This window comes from Prionailurus bengalensis, chromosome B4, assembly GCF_016509475.1.
Source record: "Prionailurus bengalensis isolate Pbe53 chromosome B4, Fcat_Pben_1.1_paternal_pri, whole genome shotgun sequence".
Taxonomy (NCBI): Eukaryota; Metazoa; Chordata; class Mammalia; order Carnivora; family Felidae; genus Prionailurus; species Prionailurus bengalensis.
The window spans coordinates 49,872,803-49,899,480 of NC_057358.1; the positions used below are offsets into that span (position 1 = coordinate 49,872,803).

General features: G+C 36.6%; 2 long non-coding RNA genes across 2 annotated transcripts in view; both read left to right on the forward strand.

The window, feature by feature from the left end:
• Nucleotides 1-19,933, forward strand: part of LOC122472540 — a 54,461-nt gene extending 34,528 nt beyond the window's left edge. Inside the window, exons 2-5 of the long non-coding RNA XR_006294464.1 lie at nucleotides 9,390-9,509; nucleotides 9,953-10,110; nucleotides 18,954-19,140; nucleotides 19,858-19,933. This is a non-coding gene — a long non-coding RNA (uncharacterized LOC122472540). The remainder of the gene's footprint in view (nucleotides 1-9,389; nucleotides 9,510-9,952; nucleotides 10,111-18,953; nucleotides 19,141-19,857) is intronic.
• Nucleotides 19,934-25,115: 5,182 nt separating this feature from the next.
• On the forward strand, nucleotides 25,116-26,525 carry LOC122472542. The gene is made up of 2 exons (XR_006294465.1): nucleotides 25,116-25,173; nucleotides 25,833-26,525. It is a non-coding gene; the product is annotated as an uncharacterized LOC122472542 (long non-coding RNA).
• Nucleotides 26,526-26,678: the final 153 nt, after the last annotated feature.

Genomic DNA, 26,678 nt, shown 5'->3' on the forward strand with positions numbered 1-26,678 from the left:
TGACATTTTAATATCTGGAAAATGTTTAAATCTGTCTCTTTTCCTTCTTTATGTTGATTTCTACATCTCTTCCTATTTATCTCTTTTGTGCATCACACATATTTTACTATGAACTCGATTTTGCGGGTGAAAGGCCACAACTAACTGTTTGCATGCCTTATCTCTGCCCTAGAGAGGGGTAACTCACAAATGAGCCAGCTGCACCTACTGTACATAAAACAGCAACATCACTTTGATCTCTCCCTTAATGTGCTAGGTTTAGATTACTTTGTGAGCAAAAAGGGGTGAAAGGTGGCCGGATACTATTTTAACTAACTACTGGGGGCAGTATTTATTCATGGTGCAATTTTTAATAGGAAAGATGGAACATGAAAGCCTGTCAAATGTACTGCTCAAACAGTCTGACAACACAGAATATTTTTACAGATGAAAGGTGAGGAATCTCCAACTTCTCAGGATAGCATAAATTGTATGGAAAAAGTAAGACGTGAAAAAAAAAAGCCAGATAGAAGACTATTTATATCCCCTTGTGATTGTATGAAACCCTGCCACAAAACCAGAGGACTATTTCAGAGTTGCATTTGTCGGGTACAAAGAGGAACATAGTGAACATTAAAAATACACACTTTGAGAAAGATTCTCATTACATTTATAATTCATGTAATATTGTTTTTACTAAGAACTGAGTGTTTCAGGGAGTGTCTGTTCCAATTTGGTAACAAGGTGGAAACCAGAAATATACAAGGATGATATTCTCCAGGATTGGAAGAGTGACTATCTCCAACCACCAATCAGATTCTTACTCCTATTGTGTTTATTCAGAAATAGCTTGAAAATTCTGTTTTTGCCTTTGATGAGAGCCTCATCTTTCCTTTCTTGGCTTACCACAGCCTTGTCCTAAAACATTTATTTTCAATCTTTTTTTCTTTCTGTCCCCAAAACACTGGTGGTACTTGATGTACTCCTGTTGGAGTTACAGTGGCTCCCTATGAGAGTGTTCGATAAGGTGGAGGCGTGGAAAGTACAAGAGGGGCATGACGATCTCTGGAGTAACTTGCATGTTATAAAGAAGACTCAGTCAGAGAAGGGCAGATATCATGTTTTCACTCCTATGTGGATCTTGAGAAAATTAACAGAAGACCATGGGGGAAGGAAAGGGGGAAAAATAGTTACAGAGAGGGAGGGAGGTAAACCATAAGAGACTCTGAAATACAGAGTCAAACTGAGAACTGAAATACTCAGTCAAACTGAGAACAAACTGAGGATGGATGGGGATGGGGGAGAGGGGAAAATGGGTGATGGGCATTGAGGAGAGCACTTGCTGGGATGAGCACTGGGTGTTGTATGTAAGCGATGAACCACGGGAATCTACCCCCAAAACCAAGAGCACATTTTACACACTGTATGTCAGCCAATTTGACAATAAATTACATTAAGAAAAGAAGAAGAAGGAGAAGGAGAAGGAAGACTCCATAGGTGCCTGGGTGGCTCAGTCAGTTGGACTTCTGACTTCGGTTCAGGTCACAATCTAGAGGCTCATGAGTTCAAGACCAGCATCGGGTTCTGTGCTAATAGCTACAAGCCTGAAGCCTGCTTCAGATTCTATGTCTCCCTCTCCTTCTGCCCCTCCTCCGCTCATGCTCTGTGTCTCTCTCAAAAATAAATATAACATTAATAAAATTTAAAAAATAAAATAAAGAAGACTCCAAAGTTATTTAAACACACTTAACTCATGCCTAGGAATCATTAGTGTTAAATTATTTAGCCTTTTGTAATCTGGATATAATCCAGGTCACTAATTTCATTAGCATTATGAACCCCACTTATTTTTCCTGAATCTCACCTTTTTATATATCCATCTGCAAAAGCGAACTCCACCTACTCTATTTTCTTTCTCCCCAGAACATTTCTATTTCATTTAAAATTCCAAGCTGAAAAATAATAAAATAAAATAAAATATAAAATTCCAAGCTCAAAATTTGTTCTCGAGTGAAGCCTTCGCCATCAGCCCCCACAAAGACTTGGCTTTTGTCATCCTAGTTATTACCTCAGCAACATAATGATGACTCTGAAAAAGAATTTATGATATGATATTCTGATTTGTCTGTTTAAATACCTGTCTTCACAACCCCACCACCAGAATGTGTGGTAGGATGTTCATTCATGTTTTTTGTTATTATTATTATTTTTTAGAGAGAGAGAAAGCAGGGGAGGGGCAGAGAGAAAGGGTTGGGAGAGATCGAGCAGGGAGCATCCCAATGCAGAGACCTGAGCCAAAATTAAGAGTTGGGCATGTAACCAACTGAGCCACCCAGGCACCACTGTTCATTCATCTCTGTGAGTCCTAACTTCAAATTCAGTGGCAACCACAATTTAAGTGATGAATAATGATTAAATAACATTTGTATATATTTGTATATGTGTGTTTTCATTTTATTATAAATAAATTGAGAAATATAAATAGATAAATATAAATAAAGTGAGAAATTACACACACACACACACACACGCACACAGTGTAGGGCTCAATAACTGTTACATTTGTATACCTCCATGTAACTGGGACTCAGATGAAGGTATAGAACAATTCCAACTTCCCAGAGGGTTTCTTCATGCCCTTTCCTAATCAACACCTCCGCCCTACCAGGTCACTGCCATTCTAACTTTAATGCAATAAATTAATTTTGCTGGTTTTGAACTACATAGGGAGTCTATAAGTGGAGCCAAACAGTATTTACTTTTTTGTGTCTGACTTCTTATATTTGGCACAATGTTTTTGAGATTCACCCATGCTGTTCTATGTTCATTCTTTTGTATTATGGTATAGAATCCCATTGCATAAGTATGACATGACTTATTTATCCATTCTCTTCTTCATGAACATGTGGACTATTTATAGTTTTTAATTTCTATGAATGAAGTTACTATTAAAATTTTTGTACTCATTTTTTGTGGATATTTATGCCATTTTCTTGAGTATATATGTAGGCATTGGATTGGTATGTCATAGGATAGGTATAAGATTAGTTTTTCAACTTTCATTACTTCCTTAATTGGCTGGGGCAATTGATACACTCAAAAGCTAAATTTAGGAGTCCCACTTGTTCCGTATCCTTGCCAGTAATTCATATTGTCAGTGATTGATTTTAGCCACTCTGGTGGCTTCATAGTGGCCTCCTTGTAGATGAAATTTACATTTCCTTATTGACAAATAATGTTGAGCACATTTTTATGTACCTATTGGCCATTTGGATATCATATTTTATTAATTGCCTTTTCAATTCTTTTGCACTTTTTACTGGGTTGTCTTTTCCCACTGATTTGTTGGAGTTCTCTACATATCTGAATACAACTCCTTTGTCAGATGTATTGCAAATAAAGTTTCTCAGATGTGGTTTGCCTTTCTTTTGATGAACAGATGTTCTTATAATTTTTTTTAACATTTATTTATTTATTTATTTATTTTGAGACAGAGAGAGACAGAGCATGAACGGGGGAGGGGCAGAGAGAGAGGGAGACACAGAATCGGAAGCAGGCTCCAGGCTCTGAGCCATCAGCCCAGAGCCCCGCGGGCTCCAACTCACAGACCGTGAGATCGTGACCTGAGCTGAAGTCGGGCGCTTAACCGACTGAGCCACCCAGGCGCCCCGATGAACAGATGTTCTTAACTGAGTCCCATTCTTTTTTTTTCTTTCATCTCTTTATGTACTTTTAAGAAATCTTTACCCAAGTTTATAAAGATATTGTTCTGTAATTCTTCTAGAAATTTGATTTGTAAACTTTCAAATTCAGGTCTGTTACCCACTTCAAACTTATTTTTCTTTATGGTGTGCAGAAAGTTTTGAGATTTGTTTATATCCCATAGACAAATGCAACTGCTCCAGAACTATTTATTGAAAAGATCATCTTTACTGTCACCAGCTTGCAGTAGGACCATATATGTGTAGGCTTACTTTTGGTTTGTTAATTTGATACAATTGGTATATTTGCCTTAATTACTATATCTTGAAATCTGGTAGAGTAAACCCTCTAATTTTGAATTTTATTAAGATTGTCTTGAATATTCTAGGTTGCTAGCTTTTCATACAAATGTTAGAATTAGCTTGTCACTTCCCACTTACTACCCCCCCCCCCCAAACTGTTCTAAATTGATTAGAATGGTATTGAATCAATAGATTTTAACTTGGAGAAAAACACTTTAAGAGACATAGAACAGTTCAGGGACACCAGGGGGCTCAGTCAGTTGAGCAACCAACTCCAACTCAGGTCATGATCTCATGGTTCATGAGTTTGAGCCCCGCATTGGGCTCTGTGCTGACAGCTCAGAGCCTGGAGTCTGCTTCAGATTCTATGTCTCCCTCTCTCCCTCTGCCCCTCCCCTGCTCATACTCGGTCTCTCTCTCTCAAAAATAAACATTAAAAAAAAATTTTTTAAAAGACATACAACACTTTAGATTTTCCATCTTGTGCTGGTTTTGGTAACTTGTGTTTTCAAAGGATTTTTTTTCCCATTTCATGATTTTTAAAAATTTAGTGAATGTAAATTCTTTAAAAAATCACTTATTACCTTTTTAATATCTTTACAATATAGTTTTCCTTTTTTTACTTTGAATAGTGATAATTTATGCTTCTTATTCTCTCCTAACCCCTTATTTTGTCCATCTTACTTAATCTTTTCAAAGTACCAACTTTTGGCTTTGTTGACTGCCTCTATAGTATGCCTGTTTCTACTCTTACCTAATTATTTTTTTTCCTTCCACCCTCTTTGAGTTTAGTTTGCTGTTCTTTTTCTCACTCTTGAGGAAGACGCTTAAATTATTGATTTTAGATCCTTCTTTTGTAATGCATGCATATAAAACTACAAAATTATTACTCAGCATGCTCTAGCTGCATTGCATAAATTTTGACATGTTGTATTTTTTTATCATTTAGACCAAAATATTTTCTAATTTCCCTAGTGATTTATTCTCTGAATTAAGTCTTTTGCAGGGGTATGTTGCTTAATGTCTAAATATTTATAGATTCTCTAGTCGTCTATCTTTTATTCAGTTCTAATGTAAATACTTTGATGATCAGAATGTGACTTAAATCCTTAGGAATTTGTCAAGGCTTATTTTAAGGACAGAATATGGTCTATTTTGGTAAATGTGTTATGTGCACCACAGAAGAATATGCTTTTTGTGGTTGTTGCATATGATGTTCTATATATGTCAACTAGATAAATTTGGTTTGTCAGTTCTTCAAATCTTATTCTTATTGATTTTGGTGGGGGGGAGGTTAGGCAATTAACTTGTTTTTTCTTTTAAATATCCTTTATTTTTTAGGGAAGTTTTAGGTTTAGAGAAAAACTGAGTAGAAATTACAGAGCTCCTTTATACCTTCTATCCATATACATGCACATCCTTCTCCACACTCAATATCCTACACCTGAGTGTAACACATTTGTTACAGTTGATGAGAATACGTTGACACATCTTTTACATCCAAACTCCACAGATTACAATAGGAATCACTCCATGTTGTACATTTCATAAGTTTGGACAAATGTATATTGACATATACCCACCATTATAATTACATACAGAATAGTTTCCCTACCTTAAAAAATCCTCTTTGTTCTGCCTCTTTATCCCTCCTTCCCCCAACCCCTGCCAACCACTGATCTTTTTTATTGTCTCCACGGTTTTTCCTTTTCCAAAATGTTATATAGAGTCATACAGTATGTGACCTTTTCAGAATGACTTCTTTCACTTTGTAATGTGTATTTAAAGTTTCTCCATGTCTTCTCATGGTTTTATAGCTTTTATTTTTAGTACTGAATAACATTCCTTTGTCTGGATGTACCACAGTTTATTTATCCATTCACCTACTGAAGGACATCTTGATTGCTTCCAAATTCTGGCAATAATGAATCAAGCTGTTATAAATATTCACGCACAGGTTTTTGTGTGGACATAAATTTTCAACTCTTCTGGGTAAATGCCAAGACATGCAATTGCCGGGTTGTGTGGTTAGAGTATGTTTAGTTTTGGAAGAAACTGCCAAATTGTTTTTCCAAAGAGGCTGAACCATTTTGCATTTCCACCAGCAATGAGTTTCTGTTGCTCCATATCCTTCCCAGGATTTGGTGTCTTGTGTTCTGGATTTTGGACATTCTCACGGGTCTGGAGTGATATTTTGCTATTGCTTTAATTTGCATTTCGCTGATGACACATCATGTGGAGCATCTTTTCATGATTATTTGCTATCTATATGACTTCTTTGGTGAGCAGTCTTTTAATGTCTTTGGCCCATGTTTTAAATGGATTATTTTCTTATTGTTGGGTCATAAGAGTTCTTTGTATATTATAAAATATATAATGCTGCTTTATCAGATGTGTCTTTTGCAAATATTTTCTCCCAGTCTGTGGTTTGTCTTTTCATTCTCTTGACATTGTCTTTCACAGAGCAGAAGTTTTTAATTTTAATGAATTCAAGCTTATCAGTTATTTTTTCATGAATTATGCCTTTGGTGGTTTATCTAAAAAAAACCATTGCCATACTCACGATTACCTAGATTCTCTCTTAATGTTAAATTCTAGGAGCTTATAATTCTGCATTTTACATTTAGATCTAGAATCCATTTTGAATTCATTTCTATGACAAACATAAGATCTGTGTCTAAATTCTTTATTTTCTTTTTCTTTCTTTCTTTCTTTGTTTTTGTTTTGTTTGTTTTGAAAAAAAATTTTTTTTTCAACGTTTATTTATTTTTGGGACAGAGAGAGACAGAGCATGAATGGGGGAGGGGCAGAGAGAGAGAGGGAGACACAGAATCGGAAACAGGCTCCAGGCTCTGAGCCATCAGCCCAGAGCCTGACGCGGGGCTCGAACTCCCGGACCGCGAGATCGTAACCTGGCTGAAGTCGGACGCTTAACCGACTGTGCCACCCAGGCGCCCCTTGTTTTGTTTGTTTTGTTTGCATGCAGATATCCAGTTGTTTCAGCACCATGTGTTGGGAAGACTACTTTTTCTATTTTGAGATGCCCTTTTTTCCTTTGTCAAAGATTAGTCGACTATACTTATGTGGACTACTTCTGGGCTCTCTATCTTGTCTGTTCCTTCACCAATACCACATTGTCTTGATTATTAGCTTTTTAGTAAATCTTGAAGTCAGAGATTGTCAGTCTTCCAACTTTGTAATCCTTCAATATTGTATTGGCTATTCTGAGTCTACCTTTGGGGGTTTTGTCTGCTGTTCTCTTAGTTATTGAGACAACTGGATTGAAATCTTGTAGTGTTTTATATTCATCAGTTAAAACTTGAGTGTGTTATATTTTTCAAATCTTATATCCTTACTAAATTTTTTACCTGTCTATACTCTCAGTTACTGAGAAAGGTGTGTTAAACTGCCACTTGAACTTGTGCATATACTTGTTTATTCTTTTAGTTCTGTTAACTCTTGCATTATATATTTTAAATCTTTACTATTAGGTCCATAGTAGTTTAGGCTTATATATCTTCTTATTAAATAGGACTTTTATCTCTAAAAAGTGTTTCTTTATGTCTTGTAACATTTCTTGCATTCAATGCAGTTTTGTCTAATATTAATACGGTAATAGCATCTTTCTTATGGTAAGTATTTACATGGAAAACCTTTTTGTCCATTGTTTTATTTTCAATATACCTTTACTTTTATACTTAAAGTACACTTCTTGTAAACAATATACAATTAGATCTTTTAAAATCCACTCTGATAATCCTTGTGTTTTAATAGGGAGTTTTAATCAATTCATATGTAGTGTATTTATGACATGATTATGTTTAAGTCTAACATCTTACTTTTTGGTCTTGTTATTCCATATATTATTTGTTACTGTTGTATTGATTAAATATTTTTGTTTTTCCTCTATTAGCTTTTTCCTGGGGGGGGGGGTGGTTATAACTTTTAGTATCATTATTTTGTGGTTATCCAAGAAATTACTTCTTTAACTTATTACAGTATACCTTAAATTAGTACTTTTAGAACATCTTAAACAATGTAAGCTCTTTCTACCAGTTGACTCCACTTAATACACTCTCATCTCTTTTTCATTTTTTATATTTTGCTAATTTTGTCATGCCTTTCATCCTAATGTAAAAACCCTCCAAAAATATTATGATTGTTGCTCCAAATAGTAAATAGTTTCATGTTTATCCATTTATTTACCATTCCAGAGCCATTTATTTCTTTTCACCTCTCTGCTTTTATCTTGGCTTATTTTCCTTACAGTTGAAGGAAATCCTTTAGTATTTCTTGTAATGTTGGGCTGCTAGTGACACATCCTCTCAGCCTTTTCTCCTTTGTCTGAGAATGTCTTTATTTTAGCTTCTCATTTGAAGGATAATTTCACTGGAGATAGCATGCTAGATTTTAGCAGTTGTTTTCCTTAGCACTCTAAAGATATTTTCTGGCTTCCATAGTGTGTCAGACATTGATGCAAGATTAAGGAGCACAAAATGTTTATTGGAGGATGGGAGGAGTAGGTAACTCTTGTGAAAGATAAAAAGGCAGAAGGCAGGTATGTCAGATTGTGAGGCTGATCTGACATCTGTGAGTAGAAATTAAGAAAGAAAAAGACCTGGGCAGGAAGAGCCTCATCCCATGATACAAATCTGACACAACCTTGACTAACTCTTTGGAGAGCTCTGAAGCAAATTCTACCTGTTTGAGAAGTCCCATGTTAGTGAGAAATAGCCAGGTTATAATACCCCTGCTCTGTTTAATCATTAGTTTGGTGCTGCCTGGCAAAAACATAGCCTTGGCTGGAACATTGAAGTGCATCCTTAAAGCATTGCAGTTGGAGGCTGTTAGCTAAATATACTCAATACAACTGAATGACGAATTCTCCTCAAAGAGAGATCAGAGAGGAATAACTCTATGACTAACATGATCCATGTCTTGCATTACATGGATTCACTTTTTATGTATTTAGGTTGTAGCCCCTTCAGGGTTCCGATGGACCTCTCTTCCAGGGTGGAAAAAAAGCATGAGGTTAGTGGGACAACTATAACCACCACTGCTGTAGTTTTTCTTGGGACCACAACTGGTGTTCATAGTCTCTCTTCCACAATGATTTAAATAACCCTCATCCTCAGTGTTATTTCTGCTGGTTTCCATGACTAGTGGAGTGACCTAAGGGTGTTTGAGTTTCGTGTAACAAAACCCTTCTCAGAATAGAGTTACTGCATTTGTTCATTCACATGTACTGTCAGGCAATGGAGTACCAAGAGACATCCAAGTAGATTCCATGAATATTTTTCTCTGGTCCATTATCTAAGAATAATCCTAACTCATCTTACTGGTAAGGATCAATTGCCCCTGACAAGATGATAACTATTCTTCTTGTCTGTTGTTCCCTGATCTCAGCATTCCAAAGTGCCCAGATGGCAATCAAAGAATATAGGTCAATTGCTACACATGTCCACTGGCAAGAATATGACCCTACTGGGGACCAGGAGCTCAAACTGTACAGAATGCAGAGTTGTGGTAAGGGAAATCTCAAAGTCTTACAGCGGATCATTAGGAATGATGGTATATATGTAGACCCACTTCTACTTCTACCTTTTGGTTCATGTATGCATGCATGGTTTTCTTGGGGGACACAGTGCTATATAAGTCTCTAATTCAATATGGATGCTGCATCCTAAGAGATGGCAGCCCATCCTCACAGAATATTACTTCTGAGCTGATGCTTCTAGCATTACCTCTGGCAGGTCATTCCAATGTTCTAAGGCTAGCTAATTCTGGGTGGTACATTGTACGATATGACTAGTGGATCCCAATATTTGGATACTTTCATATCATGTGTGTGTGTGTGTGTGTGGAGAGAGAGAGAGAGAGAGAGAGAGACAGAAACAGAGAGACAGAGACAGATATTTTAAAGAACAGGCTCACATAATTGTGGGGGCTAACAAGTCTCAAATTTTCAGGGAAGACCAGCAGGCTGGAGACTCAGAGAAAAGTTGATGGTGCAGTGTTGAGTCCAAAGACTGTCTATAGGAAGAATTCTATAAACACTGAAGAAGACATCAGTGTTTTCTCTTGATGCCTTCTGCTGAATGGATGAGGCCCATCAACATTAAGGAAGGTAAACTGCTTTACTCAAAATCTACTAATTTAAACTAATTGTACCTAAAAAATACCTTCACAGCAGCATCTAGACTGGTGTTTGACCAAAAACTGGGTACCATGGTGTAGCAAACTTAACTCACAATATTGGCCATCACAGCTGTAAATTAGACATCTGTAGGCTTCCAGATAATAGTTTTGGCTGAAGTCCTACAAAGCAGAATTCAAACTCACATCCAATAAAAATGTCACTTGTCATCCTCAGATAAGAGGAGCCAAAAGTAGTCACCTTGTCACCGAGTGATGGTATCTCCTTCAGAAATAGTGCCATATTTTGTGTCAGTCTTATTTCTGGAAAATTGATGAGAGGATACAGTAGCTATATTAGCCTTGGTAAGTGGTATTCCATGCTATTAGTCCCATACATAATCTAAGTCTTTGCCACTGTGGTCAATCCTTCCGGGTGCCTTTGTAGCTAGTTCTAAGTGGCTAATGACAAAGGCTGACTTAAGACAACTTTCTGAATTATCTTGTCTGCTCGGTTTTTCAGTGCCTGTTCCATAGTTGGTGTTTTCTGTGGGCATTAGCTTTTATTAAAAAAATATTCACCTTATACCTATTTTTATATATCCTTCAGAAACGTTTTCTCCAGACTGTCTTATTATTGATCTTTCAATTTATTTCGATAAGTTCCTTGGCAAGCTAGCTAAGCCATTTTCCACTCAGAACACTTTTCTTTTACCAAAGCATGCATAGACATAAACAGCATTAAAAGTTCCACCTATTGGGAAATTTTTGCCTCACCAATATCTTTCAAGGCCACCTCTAAGAATAACTATAGAGCAGGCATATCATTTTCAGCTTATACCACATACTGAGCCAATCCTTCCATTAACCTAGTCAACCCATCCACTGGGCTTTGTTTCCCTCCTTCAGCTGATTAGGTAGAATCTTTCACATGGCCATAGGTATGAATAAACTGAAGGAACTGTGGTGAAACAACCATGGTGAGTGACATGTGGTTCTGAGCAACCTGTTCACATAGCTTACATATGCCTTTTGGTTTTGCTTAGTACATACAGTTTCAATTTGTGATGGATTGCTGCTGGGACCACTTGATTACATGACTTGGTGGGTCCAATAAAATTGAGCTCATAGGAAATTTTAAACAAACGGATAAATTAAGAATCTTGTAGCATACCAGAAGCTGCTTTTTTAAAGGAACATAGTTTTGTTTTGTTTTGTATTTTTGCTGCAGATGGCATGACTTCTCTAGCGGCTTGAATTGTGATTTTCCCACTGGAATTTGTCATAAAATCCATACTGCATATTTTACACTGCTGAAACCTCCAAAATCATAAAGGCTGCTGGATTTTAGGTCCCAAACTGCTGGTTTTATTTACTGCAGCCTGGACTTGCTGTAGAGTCCTTTTCCATTCCAGACCCCATTCAAGTCTATCAGTTCACTACATGGGCCAGAGTATTCTTAGATGTGGAATGTGTGCTGCTTCCAGAACCCAAAGAGGCCAATTGGGTATTGTGGTTCTTTGTGGTGGGTGATGAAAGATACAGTAAATAGCCTTTACGTTGGTGCGATTGTCCTGGGATAGCCCTTATGATTGAGCACTAGAAATTTGCTGAAGTGGCAGGTCCCAGAATCTTTGCAGAATCTGTCTTCCACTCCCAGAAGCTCATGTGTTTTATAAAACCTTATCATTTACAAACTAAGTTCTGTGACAGCCTTTCCTAGAATCTACCTTGGCCTGAGGAACAGAGCCACCACTGAACTTATTATTGATTCTGGTATCCCTCACACCAGTGGATTCCTGATGGCCTTGCTGAATGACATTTTCTCTGGAACATAATCTGGAACATAATTATGTTTCTGTGGAACATAATCCTCTGGTGGGTCTTCTGGTCTCACATAATATAGCCATTCTAGCCTGCCCACCTCCCTGAGGCTTTTTATCCCTTTCCCCATTGTCTCACATGGCAGTTCAAGCATTGCAACTTCAATTATCATGGGCCATCACTTTCTCTAAACTTCTGAAAGCCACTATAAAGCAACAAATTTGCATCATTCTCTGGAGTCCTTGCCAAGTGTTAAAGTCATACCCTGGGAGAATTAATAAACTCTCCTTTTTTTAGTGTTATGTCCTGTCCTCTTGATCAAGAACCTTCAAAATTCAGTTGTGAGTACTCTGCACAGGCTTTTTGACATCAATGCTTGCTAATTATTGAATATCTTTTTCCTTTCTTTTCTTTCATTCTTTCTTTTTTTAAGTATAGTCCCTTTCCTCACTAATCAAGCCCAGTAGATCTTTGACTTGCTTTTGCTATGACTTAAATCAAAGTTTGGCCTGACATGCAGAAAAGAAGATAATGGGGAAAATCCAGAAGCTGACCCTGTTTCCTTGTGGGAGAGAGGACTCTACAGTGTTTCCCCACATGCAGAAAAGGCCACCTGTATAGGATCTAAGTATTTAGAGGATTTGGGGAGCCCAAATGTTTGGGCACATACATTCAGATGATCATCATATGTCAGGGTTTCAGGCTTTCCCAGCAAAAGCCCTAATCTTGGCATAACAGAACTGACTCCGTCAAGCACTCTATAGTTTTTCCCAGCCCCTGCTCTCAGCCAGACATCCTGTAAGCAGTCTCAGAATAAGGTCAACTCAGGAGCTGTCCAAGGTTCTGACAGGTGGTAATGGTGCTCACCCATGAGCCTGACTTTTTTCATGGGTTGTAGCCTTGTCTCAATTGCTATCAAATGCCTAAAAACAGTTCCCTCATATATATTTTTCTAAGTTTTTTACTAGTTTATGGTGGGAATTTAATTACAAAACTAGGTACTCTATCATGGCCTGAACCAGAAGTCTCTTTTTTTCTTTTTCTTTCTTTTTTTTTTTTTAATTTTTTTTTCAACGTTTATTTTATTTTTGGGACAGAGAGAGACAGAGCATGAACGGGGGAGGGGCAGAGAGAGAAGGAGACACAGAATCGGAAACAGGCTCCAGGCTCTGAGCCATCAGCCCAGAGCCTGACGCGGGGCTCGAACTCACGGACCGCGAGATCGTGACCTGGCTGAAGTCGGACGCTTAACCGACTGCGCCACCCAGGCGCCCCCAGAAGTCTCTTAATAAATGCTGACTAAATAGATTTATTGAGTTGAAGGGAATTCTGGTATATCCTGATGAAAATATTGAGGAGGCATTGGGAATTATCTGTATATCGGCAATAGTTAAAAGAGGCTATGAGAGTGGTTGATGCTTTCAAGGAAGATTATACAAGACCAAAGAAGGGAAAAATTTTAAAACAACACATTAGGGAACAACAGTATTTATAGAGTACAAGATTATGAGAATTCAGAAAAGACTGAAAAAGTGACAGGAACATAAATATTTTATCTAGGCATTCTGTTGTGCTTCAGTTAATTAACAAATGTTTGCTGTAATATTCTAGAATTTGTATAATTAACAAGGAAGAGATCGTATGAATTTGTGGGTAAATCAAGGATTAGGGTTCGATGAGGAAGAATTTCTAAGAAGAGTAAGTTTTGAGTTAAAGACTAATTGGATCAAAGCATGATGAAATGGGATAGATGAAGGGAATAGGGTTAATTCTGCCCTCAGCTAAGCATGAGCAGGATTAAGACTTTGCTGCTGTAATGCACATGAGGAAATAAAGAGACATGTCAGGGTAGAAAAAAACAAAAACAATGGCTCCAGAATTTTCATGTTGATGGAGATTCGGAGCAACAATGTAGTTGAGAGCAGATTCAGGGCACTTGTCTGGAGGCCGCATTTCCCTAGTAAATACACTTAAAATTTAAAGTCTGGTAGATCAATGCAAATAATATTGAGTTGATGTTTTCAAACACACATTTGCTAATTCTCCTGTCATTTAAATAATTAAGTGATTATTTAACTTGGGGTTGTTTGGGGAAGCTACTAAGGATTTTAGAAGACCTTTAGTTCTCTCCAATCCTATCCCAAACTATCTTCATTCTGCTAATGAAATGCATTAATGTGTTGATAGAAGAACAAGGTGGAAGATTCTAAATGAAAGAGGAAAGCAGGAAACATTACCCTAATTGGTCTGAAAGGCAGAAATTCACTTTAAATTAGATCTCATTTGTAAGTGAGGTAGGGGAAGGTTAGGTCTTTAAAAGTCAAGCTAACAATGTTAAAAATAACTCATAAAAATACTGGTAATTTTAAACCTAGTAAGATGGAGAAAATCATGATGCTATGGGGTCTGTGCTGAACTTTTTGTAAGTCTAGTTGTTGGGGTGAGTATCCTGTAGTGCATATGCAGGTGGACACTTTGTAGTTAGCAAAAGGCATGCGATTGGATGGAGAAAGATTGATTCATGGTCATCTGTCTGTGACATAACAAATACTCCATGATGAAACTGTTCATCAAAACAGAACGGCAGTAACCAAGATAAACTATATTGTATTACCAATAGGGGGCTCTGTGGCTTTGCAATACAATTGTGCTCATTCATTTAAATGCCCCCCCCAACCCCCCTCCAATGAACCACTTTGCTTTGTTAATAAACTGTTGGGGCCTTCTATCCATCCATCTATCCCTCCATCCATCTATCCCTCCATCCTTCCATTCTTTCAGTTAGTGTCATTTACCTGCAATTCTTCATTAGTTAATGGTGAAAATACTCAGAAGGCAAATAGCTCCACTGCTTTCTCTCCACCTCATTGGGATTGTGGGAACTCTTATTGAGTGGTGAGGGTTAGGGTAATGAAACTTGGAAAAATGCCATCCCAGGATTCCTCTGTGCTACCAATATGCAAATAATTTAATAGTAATGCAGTCAAGAGTTCCCTGAGTAAAGACTCTCCATTTTCATCACTGTTGGTGAGTGCCAAGAGGGACAGATGAGAATAAGTTATAGCCACATTGTGACATGTAATAAATCTTCCAAAAGAGGTTTACACATACTCAGCTCTTTGGCTTTTATCCTGTGTACGACACTTCTGTTTGCTTTGCATCTAAGCAACAGAAAGTAATCAGCCTCTAAGAACTTAATTATTGGTTGCACGGATAACCCTTAGGGTGTGTGTGTCCAGTCACTTGGGCCTCCTCCTACATCTCTCATCACATAAAGCAATATGCTTCTCTGAGTGCCAGCCTCTCTGGAAAGCATGGGGGTTCATTTCTTCTTCCAGGGGAAGACAAAGGGCTGCTGAAACAACAGAATACATCGAAATGGCCCTTCTTTGGGAAAATGAGCTGCTAACAGTTCTTGATGACTGAAACAAAGGAAGAGTCCTAGGGCTAGAAATCACTCAAGAACAGAGCCTTGATAACAGTCAGCCGCGGAGAAGTAGAAATTGTAAGGAATTCTAGGGAGAGCAATGGGGCAATACTGTAACAGGCTTGCAAAATCCAACTCAGAATCACACTAGTATATTAATGAGACAAGTTTAAACCAGTCACACTCCCACCTCTAAACCAAACTGTTAACACAGTTTAACACACTTTCAAAGGGGCACCCCTATGATGTGCTAATGAAGTCACTTTCTTCCCAGCAGGAGTCAATGGGCTTTCCCTTCTTTGTTGAGCTCTCTTTGATCAGGCAAACAAAATACTCAAATACCTTGTCAATCCTGGCAGGCAGTGTGTTTTTCAAATGTATCTTAGGGGAAACTGAGGCGTAAAGGATCAAATTTAAAATTTAAAGGTAGTACAATTATCTGAGTTTGGATGGATTTTCTGCTCCAGCTTTTCCCTACTGCTATTTAAACGTTGTGAAATGAATAAGAGCTCTTCAGGTATTATATCTTTTAAGTTAACAACTTGGAGAGTAACAATAGCTGTGAAATGCTCTCTAATTGTTAAACACTGAACAAATGTATGAAGTATTACATTTCAATTTTTTAAATTACATTGCAAATCGTTTGTGTGAAACTGGACATTTAAACAATTGGGTTTAAAAAAAAGCCTATAAGTACTAATGGATACATTCTAGAAACCAATGGATACATTTAAAGCAACCAAACAATTTAATTCAATTATTTTCAGAATAGCTTCAATGAAAGCAATCTCTTCAAAGGCATTGTTCCAGGTAGCTCCAAGGACAGAAACTATATTTTTTTAGATTAGGACAGTGGTGTGTACATTGGATGTTTCTTTTTTTTTTTTTTTAATTCTTTAAACTGTACACACAAAAATATACAATATATACTTTTCATGTGTATTCCACATTTCAAAATAAAAAAAGAATTTTCAAAAAGACTTTGTTGCATAGCTGAAATCTTAAAATGAATTGAGCAGAGACAATGCATTTAGCATTCTTAAAAGTTTCTTGCAAGATTTTATAGAAAAACTGCCCATTATTCTATTTGACAACAAGCCTATGAATTTTGAAGAAAACCAAAAAGAGAACCTGTAAAAAACAAAAGGATCTTTTTAACTGAACTACATAATATACAGATCACTATCTGTAATTTTTTTTATGAGCCTCTAGATTTTGGCAGAAAAGATTTTAAAATTTCTTATTGCTCTTATAAACCTTTGTGATTATCTGACAATGATTCATGTAATATTATTGTATATCTGACTTTGGCAGTTACCCATTACACCATGTTAACATATTTCAATAAGTAATCAATTTGGTTTCCACTACGCTGATTTAATTCAGGTTTCATTACTTGCCTAGTATTTATTTTTTAGGCATGTTGTCCATCTTAGTCTAGGACTGCCCTTTTTGCATTAGCCATTTTAGGATAAAATACTTAATAAGATTTGCATTTAAAAAATGAACTAGAGGAACTGGACCCCCTCCAGCCAGAACAAGTAATTATGTCATTTGTATTGCAAAGCAGGAGTGGCTATAAAGCAATGGTATACTTTTTTAAAGATTGATAACCTTAAGCAGTATTATATTACACATAAAATGGCAGGTCTGACAGAGGAACTAAACGTGGGCAGTGTATAAAATCCCGAGACTTGTAGAGAGTTTCAAAGTTTTTACTTTGCCTTCCGATGACATACTCAATTAAAAGCAATCATTTGCAGTCTATGTCCTTATTTTCTATTATATCTCCGTGCCCTACATCAGTCTTTCTCACAGAGAACCCTGTGTTTATGTAGATAACCCATGTCACATAGGACTGAACGCTTTCAGATTTACGTCCTAATATTCAGAGGCCAAAGTTAGATTGTATCTATAAGAAGTGGCCAATACAAATGAACCTATTTAGTTGCCTGTAATCACCTAGGAGGCACTCAGTCTGCCCCACTGAAATTTTCCATTGTTCATAATGACTGAAACCTGGCAATGCTGTTGATGTTACTGTCACTGCTAAGAAGAACCCAACAGAGAACCTTTATTGAGCCTTTGGTAGTCAGTACTATGCTCTAAGTGCTGTGTTAAGTACTATCTCATTAATCCTCACAATAACTTTTCAAGGTTGGTATTAGTCGTAGGAATGAGATGTGTTTATGAAGGTTACATCATGATCCCAGGGCCACAAGCTATTAAAGTGGTAAAATTGGGATTTGAACCCAGTCTAGGTCTAACTCCAGAGCTGATGTTCCTCTTCTTCTTTTTTTTTTTTTTTAATGTTTTTATTTATTTTTGAGACAGAGAGAGACAGAGCATGAGCAGGGGAGGGGCAGAGAGAGAGGGAGACACAGAATCCGAAGCAGGCTCCAGGCTCTGAGCTGTCAGCACACAGCCTGACGCACGGCTCGAACTCACAAATTGTGAGATCATGACCTGAGCCAAAGTTGGACACTTAACTGACTGAGCCACACAGGCACCCCCAGAGCCGGTCTTCTTAATCATTATGATAAACTTATAAAAACTAAAAAAATCTTTTAAAAATATTCCTAAGATATTTCCCTAACAAAAGCAACTATGACTATGTTTCAGTGAATGACAGGGCATTATAATTTCCTGGCCTATATTGAAATCTTTTGAATTAGAAGTGGTCCCTTCGTTACTTTGTGGAAGAAGGTTTTGTGATAGAATATGCCCAAATTATCAATTATGGTCTTTCTTTAGGATGAAAGGATACATAGCAGGTTATTATTTAGGCAATGGTCAAATTGATAGTTCTCAGATTGGATGAAAGTGCTCCGAACCTTAAGTTCACAGGGCTCACATTCTCATAAAGGGCAACAGAAAGACATGCAGGGCAAATGAGAAAAGCAGTCTCATAAGAAAATCAAAATACCTCAGAAGCACTAACCAGTGTGATATGAACCAAGAATGCTGACTGCTGACCGGGAAAGCTTCTACTCTTCTTACTTGCTCAGGAAACCCATTTAGGGAGTTGTTAAAAACTGAGAGAGGCAATTTAGAGATAGCAACATCCTCTTAGACTTCAAAGAGGAGGAAATATATTTAGGGACCTTTCTGATATAAAAAGCCATTATAATTTTGAAGCTTTTCCTTAAAATATATCTTTCTCAATTTGAAACCCTAATGTTCAGTAATTGAATTCAATGTTTAATTGCTCAATATTTCAATCAACAGTCTACTTGATACAATAAATCAAACAAAGTCTCCGATAGTGTATTTTATATTATTTATACAGACATACAGATACACATATATGCATATATATTTACATCATAATTGACACTCAGCATTTTTTAGTTAATTACGGAATAAGATTTATTAGTTTCCCAAGGCTGTCATAACAAAGTACCACAAAATGATTGCTTAAACAATAGAAATGTGCTGTCTCACAGTTTTGGAGGCTCTAAGTCCAAGTTCAAGGCATCCATAGGGTTGGTCTCTTCTGAGGCCTGTGAGGAAGAATCTGTTTTGTGCCCCTCCCCTCGCTTCTGGTAGTTTGATGACAATCTTTGATGTTTCTTGACTTGTAGAAATATTGGCCTGATCTCTGCCTTCGTCTTCACATGACAGTTTCCCTGTGTGCATTTCTGTCTCCAGTTTTCCCCTTTTATGAGGACACCAATCATATTGGATCAGGGGCCTACTCCACTGTGATATGACATCATTTTACCATTACATCTGCACTAACCCTGTCTCCAAATAAGGTTACATTCTGAGGTACCGGAAATCAAGACTTCAAATATGGGTTCTGAGGGGACCCAATTCACCTCATAACATAAGCTTTAACTTTTGAAAGGAGGGAAATATTTAGGATCAGAATAGAGTTGTAAGAAACTTTAGAAATCCATCTGTCTTCCATATGAGAATACCTCAGCCCAGAGAAATTAAGTGGCTTACCTACTGAACACAGTCAGTGGCAGAACTGGGACTGAAATTCAGATTCCAATATATAAACACAATGTGGTTTCCCACTGCCTAGGCTGCAACTTACGAAGAGTGTACTGGGATAAATTATTTCATTTAGAAACTGATTTTTTCTTTTCTTTTCTTTTTTAATATTTGTTTATTTATTTTGAGAGAGGGAGAGAGAGTGCGTGTGCACAAGAGACTGGGGGAGAGGCAGAGAGAGACAGAGAGAGAATCCCAAGCAGGCTCCATGTTGCAGTGTGAGCCTGATGTTGGGCTCAAACACACAAACTGTGAGATTATGACCTGAGCCAAAATCAATAATCTGTTGTCCAACCATCTGCACTCCCCAGGTACTACTCCTAAAAACTGATTTTTTTTTCTGATAGGAAAATTAAATTGTTAAATAAGATTTTAAAGGTGAGAGTGTATATGTTTCACACATTTTATGTAGAAAATTATGGAAGCTTCACAAGAACAATATACTAAATAGTTAAATAATAATTTAATCTCGAATTCTCTTTTCAGGGACACTTAGGTATCAAAGGCATTGCAGAAAGCACTGTACTTGACTATCTCAATGTATCTTAAGACTTCAAAGGTGAGTGCAATTATTCGCATTAGAAAGATGAGCAAAACAGAAAGATGTCAAATAAGTTGACTAAAGTCACGTGGATAATAAGTTGTATAAGTAGAAATCAAAAAGGTCAACTATCACTGTGCTGTCCCATACATTTGATTTTTGGTAGCACAAAACAGCCTGTAAATGTATACAGGAAGAAGAGATCAAAGATGAATCATTTTAGACATAATTTTCCTGCTGGAAGACATGGCCACCATATAAGTAAAAGCACTCCTAGCTAAGAGTGTGAAAAGGAGAAGTTCAAGGTGTCAAAATTGAATCATTGATGAAATTTGTAGTTAATGTGAAAAATGTTCAATAAATTTGAATAGACAAAGACCTGGGAGATTTGAAGAGAACCAGGAAAGACTGCAGCCAGATATCTTACATTAGGAAAGATGTGAATGAAAACAGTTTATTGAACCTAATCCCATACTGGAAACAAATCTTACTTTGGTATTTGCATCACCACTGTCTGGTGTGCAAGAAATGATTAGTAAGTATATATAAATATATTGGAATTAAAATTTTGAAAATGTCTATAGGAAGACATTTTCCATAGAATTTTGAGGATTATAATTAGATATAAGTGTAGTAAATGTACATAATTCCATAATAATCTATTCTACTGGTTTGAAAATTGATCCATGCAAAGGAAAGTAATAGCCAACATTAACTGAGCACATACTATGTTTCAGGGACGGTTGCAAATAGTTTATCAATATTGCTTTTTTCCCCGCAACAAATTTATGATGCGGGTACTATTACAATCTCCATTTAAAATGAGGAAAATGAGGTTTAGAAGTCACAGAGTAAAGGACCCACTGGATTATTCAGAGCAATCACTCTTAACCACTGATATCACCAAGGAAGAAGAAATGATACATGAAGGAATTTAATTCAGCTTTTTTTTCACCTATCATAGCACTTGGCAGGTATTTAATAAATGTTGGATAAAGTGCACTGAAGTTTTAAGTTATGTTTTATTAAGGATTGGGTGCATGGAAATGCTGAATAGTACAGGGGTGTCTTCAGGGGATAAAGCAGATGATGCTACAGAATGAGAGGAAACATCCGAACCAAGAAGCCTCATCAAGTAAAAGTAATCTATGCATAAGCATGGATAGACAGGGTAACCTTGTGTAGAAAGGGAAATACTCTGCCATATATTGCTGTGTTTCATCAGATCTTGAATTTCAGAAATCAATATAAGAAAGTTAAGTTTAATGGTCATGAAACACATGGAAAGAATTTCCCTGGGAAATTTATATATTTTGCAATTATCTATTTCAAAAAATTGAAATATGAACCATATTATTAATATTGTATAACCATAAAAATTTCATCAGTAAGTTATTTTATTTTTTTTATAAATTTTGTTTACTGTTTATTTATTTTTAAGAGAGAGGCACAACACGAGTGGGGGAGGGGCAGAGAGGGACACCCAGAATCCAAGGCAGACTCCAGGCTCTGAGCTGTCAGCACAGAGCCCCAAGCAGGGCTCAAACTCACGGGCCATGAGATCATGACCTGAGCCGAAGACGGATGCTTAACCAACTGAGCCACTCAGGAGCCCCTCAGCAGTAAGTTATTAAAACAAAATAGATGATAGGTGAATTATTTGGGAGTGTGTTTATGAGTGTATGGAAAGTTATATTGAACTATTAAATGGCAAAATGCCTTAAATTATTAAAATAAATAATATTTAATTAATACATATTTAAATAGTTAATTAATAATTATTTAATAAATTAAAAATGCCAAAATTATTCAATGTGAAAATAACTAAATAATTGAGTTATTTCGCATCAAAATACTTTGATGCTAAAATATATGAACAACTGCCTCAAGATATGGACAACTTAAAATATATAAGCCACTATTTACATTTCAAATATAAACAGATTTATTTCACATTTATTGAGTTTCTGTTATATGCCAAATATTGTGCCAGGCTCCAGAATGTCTTCATATTTTTAAAATTAAAAAAAAAACTACTGGGGTGCCTCAGTCAATTGATCATCCAACTCTTGATTTAGGCTCAGGTCATGATCCCAGGGTTGTGGGATCCAGCCCCACATTGGTCTCTGTGCTGAGAGAGTGGAGACTGCTTGGGATTTTCTTTCTCCCTCTCTCTCTGCCCCTTCCCCATTTGCATGCGTGCACTTTTCTCTCTCCTTCTCTCAAAATAAATAAATTTTAAAAACTTTAAAAATTAAAAAAAATTAAAATAAAACAAAATAAAATAAAAAATAACTACCATTTGTTAAATTTTTTTTTTTGTTTACGAACTGTGGAAACACTTGGCATTACTAATTTTCCCCAATTAGAGAATTTTGATTTCTACATCTTTTAAGTGAATATACAGGTGCCTGGGTGGCTCAGTTGGTTGAGCCTCCGACTCTTGATTTTGGCTCAGTTTTTTACCCCAGCATTGTGGGATCAAGCCCTGCTTCAGGCTCCATGCTGACCATGGAGTCTGCTTGAGATTCTCTCTCTCCCTTTCTCTCTCTCTCCTTCTACCCCTCTCCCCTACCTGCACTCACTCTCTCTAAAGAAAATGAAATAAAAAATAATAATTAAAAATAAATGAATATAAATTTTTGACAAATATTTTCTGAATGTTAGATAAAATTTGTTGCAGCCTCAAACCACTATTCACTATGTTTATCAGATTCAGAGGCTGAATTTAAAAATATACTTCTATTTTCCATCTTTTTTGAGAAAATTATTAGTATGCCTTTAAACCTTGGTACTAACCCAAAGATAGCTATTCCAGTCAGTTGCAAAAAAAAAAATTCTATTCGGGTGCAGAAGCCATACCCTCTCAGACAATGGGCCTAACCTACATACTAAATAAAAAATAAATGGGAATATGCAAAGATAAACTTACCTAAGGAACATCGGTAGCTATTTCTGCAATAAATGCCATTTTCAATCACCACTGACTCACTAGAGGCAAAGGGCCCAGAAAGAACATTAATCTAACTCAGTATTTTGGAAATACTCTTAATTAACACATGAACTTTATCACCTCCCCTACATACTTCTTCATCTACGTTCTCTAACTCATAAATAGCATTATTAGCCTTCCACGTTTTCCAAAATGGAAACCTCAAGCTATTCTCAAGTCCTCTCCCTCTCCACAGCCAATCAAATGTGAAATTCTGTCAGTTCAGCTTCCGAAAACTGATGGCATTCATTTCCTTCTCCACTTGTTCCTTAATTCAAATGCCCACCTTCTAACCTGGACTAATGCAGGAGTCACTAAAGCCCTACCTCCCTCTGGTCCGCTCTGCCCTCCAGTCAGTCTTCACTTCACCCAAGTTAAAGACCTGACTTGTCATTCCCTGCATAAAAATCTTGTAAGTTCTAGCCAAAGAATCCAAAGAATTCTAAAGAATCTAAACCATTCTTTTTATGGAATTCATGTTGAGAGACTTATGGCTTCTGTGCCGGTCTTTTCAGAGCTGAGCATGAATAAAAGAAATGACATTGGTATTACTAAATAGTTTTACTACAAAATTCTTAACTAATGTATACTTATTAAATATTTACAATGATTCCAGCTATAGTTTTAAATTCCTTCAAATATATATGTACATATCATATGTTGTATGTATTATGTATATGCATTACATAGATGTATATGTTTACATTTTACTTTGTTTTGAAAAACTTGGTAAGATGCTTTGAACCTTAGTAGTAGTAATCTAAAGATGGCCATCTTATTAGGTTGCAAAAAATGTGCCCTAAATACCCTAGTTTATAATTCAGCAAAGTGCTTGGAGGAGGCACAGTAGATGATGAATAGTAAAGATGGGGTTATTACTCAAGTCTCATTTGTGACAGTTGACTTCCGTGATATTTATCTTACATTTTTCTTTTTGGCTGTGTGTGTGAGTGTAATACAGTTTATATATTAGCATTTGTCCATCTGTTATTATATTGGCAGCAGGAGATTTTCATTGATTAGTTTCTCTCTATTTGCTTTTTCTTTCTCTAAACCTTCGTGCTGTAATGCAGAAGATTTATTTTCAATGATTTATTAAAATGTAATTCTAAGGTGACTCCTTATCAAGGAAGTAATCTGTAGGCTATCTTTGTTTAAACTTGCAACCTGCTTTGTCAAGGAAAACTGCCTATGAAATTTTCATTATAATAGACAGCTTTTCATAATGAATGAAAAACAGCTATTATGATTGAAAACAAATTGCTCTGAAACATATTCTTTGAAACAATGTGCTGCTTAATTGTATTTTGGAGGGGGGGGGGAGCAAAGGCAATTCTATTTAATTGGTTACATTTTTCAGTTCTATAAATTAATTTGCACTACCCAATATCACTTAATTTTTCCCTAGGAAAGCTTTTGCTTGCCCTAGCAATATTATAACTGCTAATTCAATTACACTGAAATTGTTTAATAGAAAATATAATTGCTTATTCATACAGAATACCCATTAAAGCAGTGCAAAAGCGTGAACCCGAGGGTTACTGCATATTAATACTTTGGGAATAAAGATGGGAATGTTGTGCAGAGAAGGTGCTGGCTGATCTTTAATTGTTCATCACCTGCCTCCAAAATAATATGAATGGACCCAAACTAAATGACCACTCATTACAAGTTTCAATTTAGGAGCTTGGCTGGGGTCAGCAGATTGCTTATGCTGATCGCAATGATTTGAAGTTGTGATTACCATAAGCAATTTAAATTTTATTGATCTCCTCTTCTGAAAGTTGTAATTGAGCATAGATGTTGGACCCAGAGCTCTCCAAACTAAATTGTACTCTGAAGCCCTTGCTGGATTCCTGCAAGAATCAATAAGCAGTCAGTCACATTAACAATGAAATAGGTCCATTAACATACGGTGCTATTGGTGAAACTTTATTTAGGAAGGGTGTTAGTTCACTTCATTGTTTTATCAATGAATCTTGGCTGTACAAGGAAAAGTATTGCTTTAATATGTATAATAAGCTTGTATGAAAATGAAATTATATATTATAAATATATGGAATATGACTAGGTAGGCAGTTGAGTCCTTATATGAGAGTCATTGTGATTCATATCATCATTTTACTGTAAACAGAGGTTTCATATGACTGGAATTGCAGCTTGCCCGCTGCAGTGCTTTGCAGTAATTCGGGATTTTTATTCCTCTTTATTAGATACAAGGTTTCCCTCCATCAAGGTTAAGTACATCTCGAAGTCTCCATGTTCAGTGGTAAGTAGTGGCTTGTTAGGGAAGCTATATGACCTATCCTGCTGAGCTAGAGTGAGAAAGCTAGGAATTCTAACAGAAATCCAAACCGGTCCAGGCAATTTGGGACAGTATTTTATACCCGGAGCACTACTGAGCTTTAGGGACAACTCTAATAGGCTTACCTATTGTTATCAAATTATAAAACGCTTAAAACTGCAAAAGTCTATTAAAGCTTTATGACAATAGGGCATTATTTGTTTTTCCAAAATTAATCAGTTAACTTCTCTTTCATTTGCTTCCCTCTCAAATTATGAATAGTAAACTCCAGAAGATTCCCCACCTCTTGGAAATTTTAAGCCCAAAGAAGCATGGGGATGAGAACACCAACATCTAAGAAACTTCCTACTCATCCCATGAGTTTTGGGGTGTCTGAATTACCTGTTGCATGGGGCTCTCTAATGTGGCATAGTATGGTAAAGGAAAAAGAAAATGAGATCAAAAACGTTTCTGTCTAATTTTTATTACTTGAGGTTAATTCAACAATAGTACATATGGCCAACTTTTATTTTTTGATTCAACCAAGGTCAGGAATGAAGAGGTGGGAAGGAAATGTCAGATCAAGGGTCAGATCAAGGTAGAGAATCTTATCTGATTCAGGATGTGCTTCAGGTCTTTGCTAGAATATCTCAAAGAATTCTGGAACTCAGCTTCTCAACTACATCTTTTGCCCTCATGACCTTGATGGTACATGTAAAGCCCAGTGGAAATTTACTTCAAATATGGCCTTGGGTCATGTCTGTCTTTATGGGGAAGTCTCTATAGTGGCTTTGCTTCAACAATCTCAAACAGCAATGAGGATTGACATGGGCTATGGAAGAGGCATACTTTATGGATCTGAATATCACATTTTTTACCCACTTGTATTATGGAAATAAAAGCTAAATGGATTGGAAATGTTATACAATCCTTCTATGTTTCAGTTTCCTCAGTAGTTTCAGGATGATGATAGAGGACACTTCATATCTAGGGTTGATGTGGAGATTAATTGAGACAGTCCATGTAAGGAATCTAGTACAGTGCTTGCTACAGTATATTCTCAATAAAGGTTATTTGTTAATAGGAAGACACATGTCTGGGTTGCCTAGGATAGCTGTGGTTTCTTGTAGTGTCCCCTTACAACGGTTTGGATGAAAAACTAAATGTCCACTTGAGCTATCATTATCATTCAATGAAACTGTGAGTGAAAAAGCATGGCATGGACATTTTCTCCTGACAGAATGAGAAATTGAGAGAACTTGAGGAGCCATATGGTCAGAGAGTTAGAGTTCACGCAGGACAAGGTGATATGGGCTGCAAGAACTTAAGTAGGCCTAGACAAAATGAAAAACTACTAAACATTTTCTCTTACCTACTCCCACCTTCCTTGTGAGAGCTCTGCTCCCAACCTTAAGTGGTCTCTGTTCTGCCCAGGCATCTCTTCTTTAGTGTGACTTCCCTCACTGTTTGAGGCTGCCTAATACTTCCTA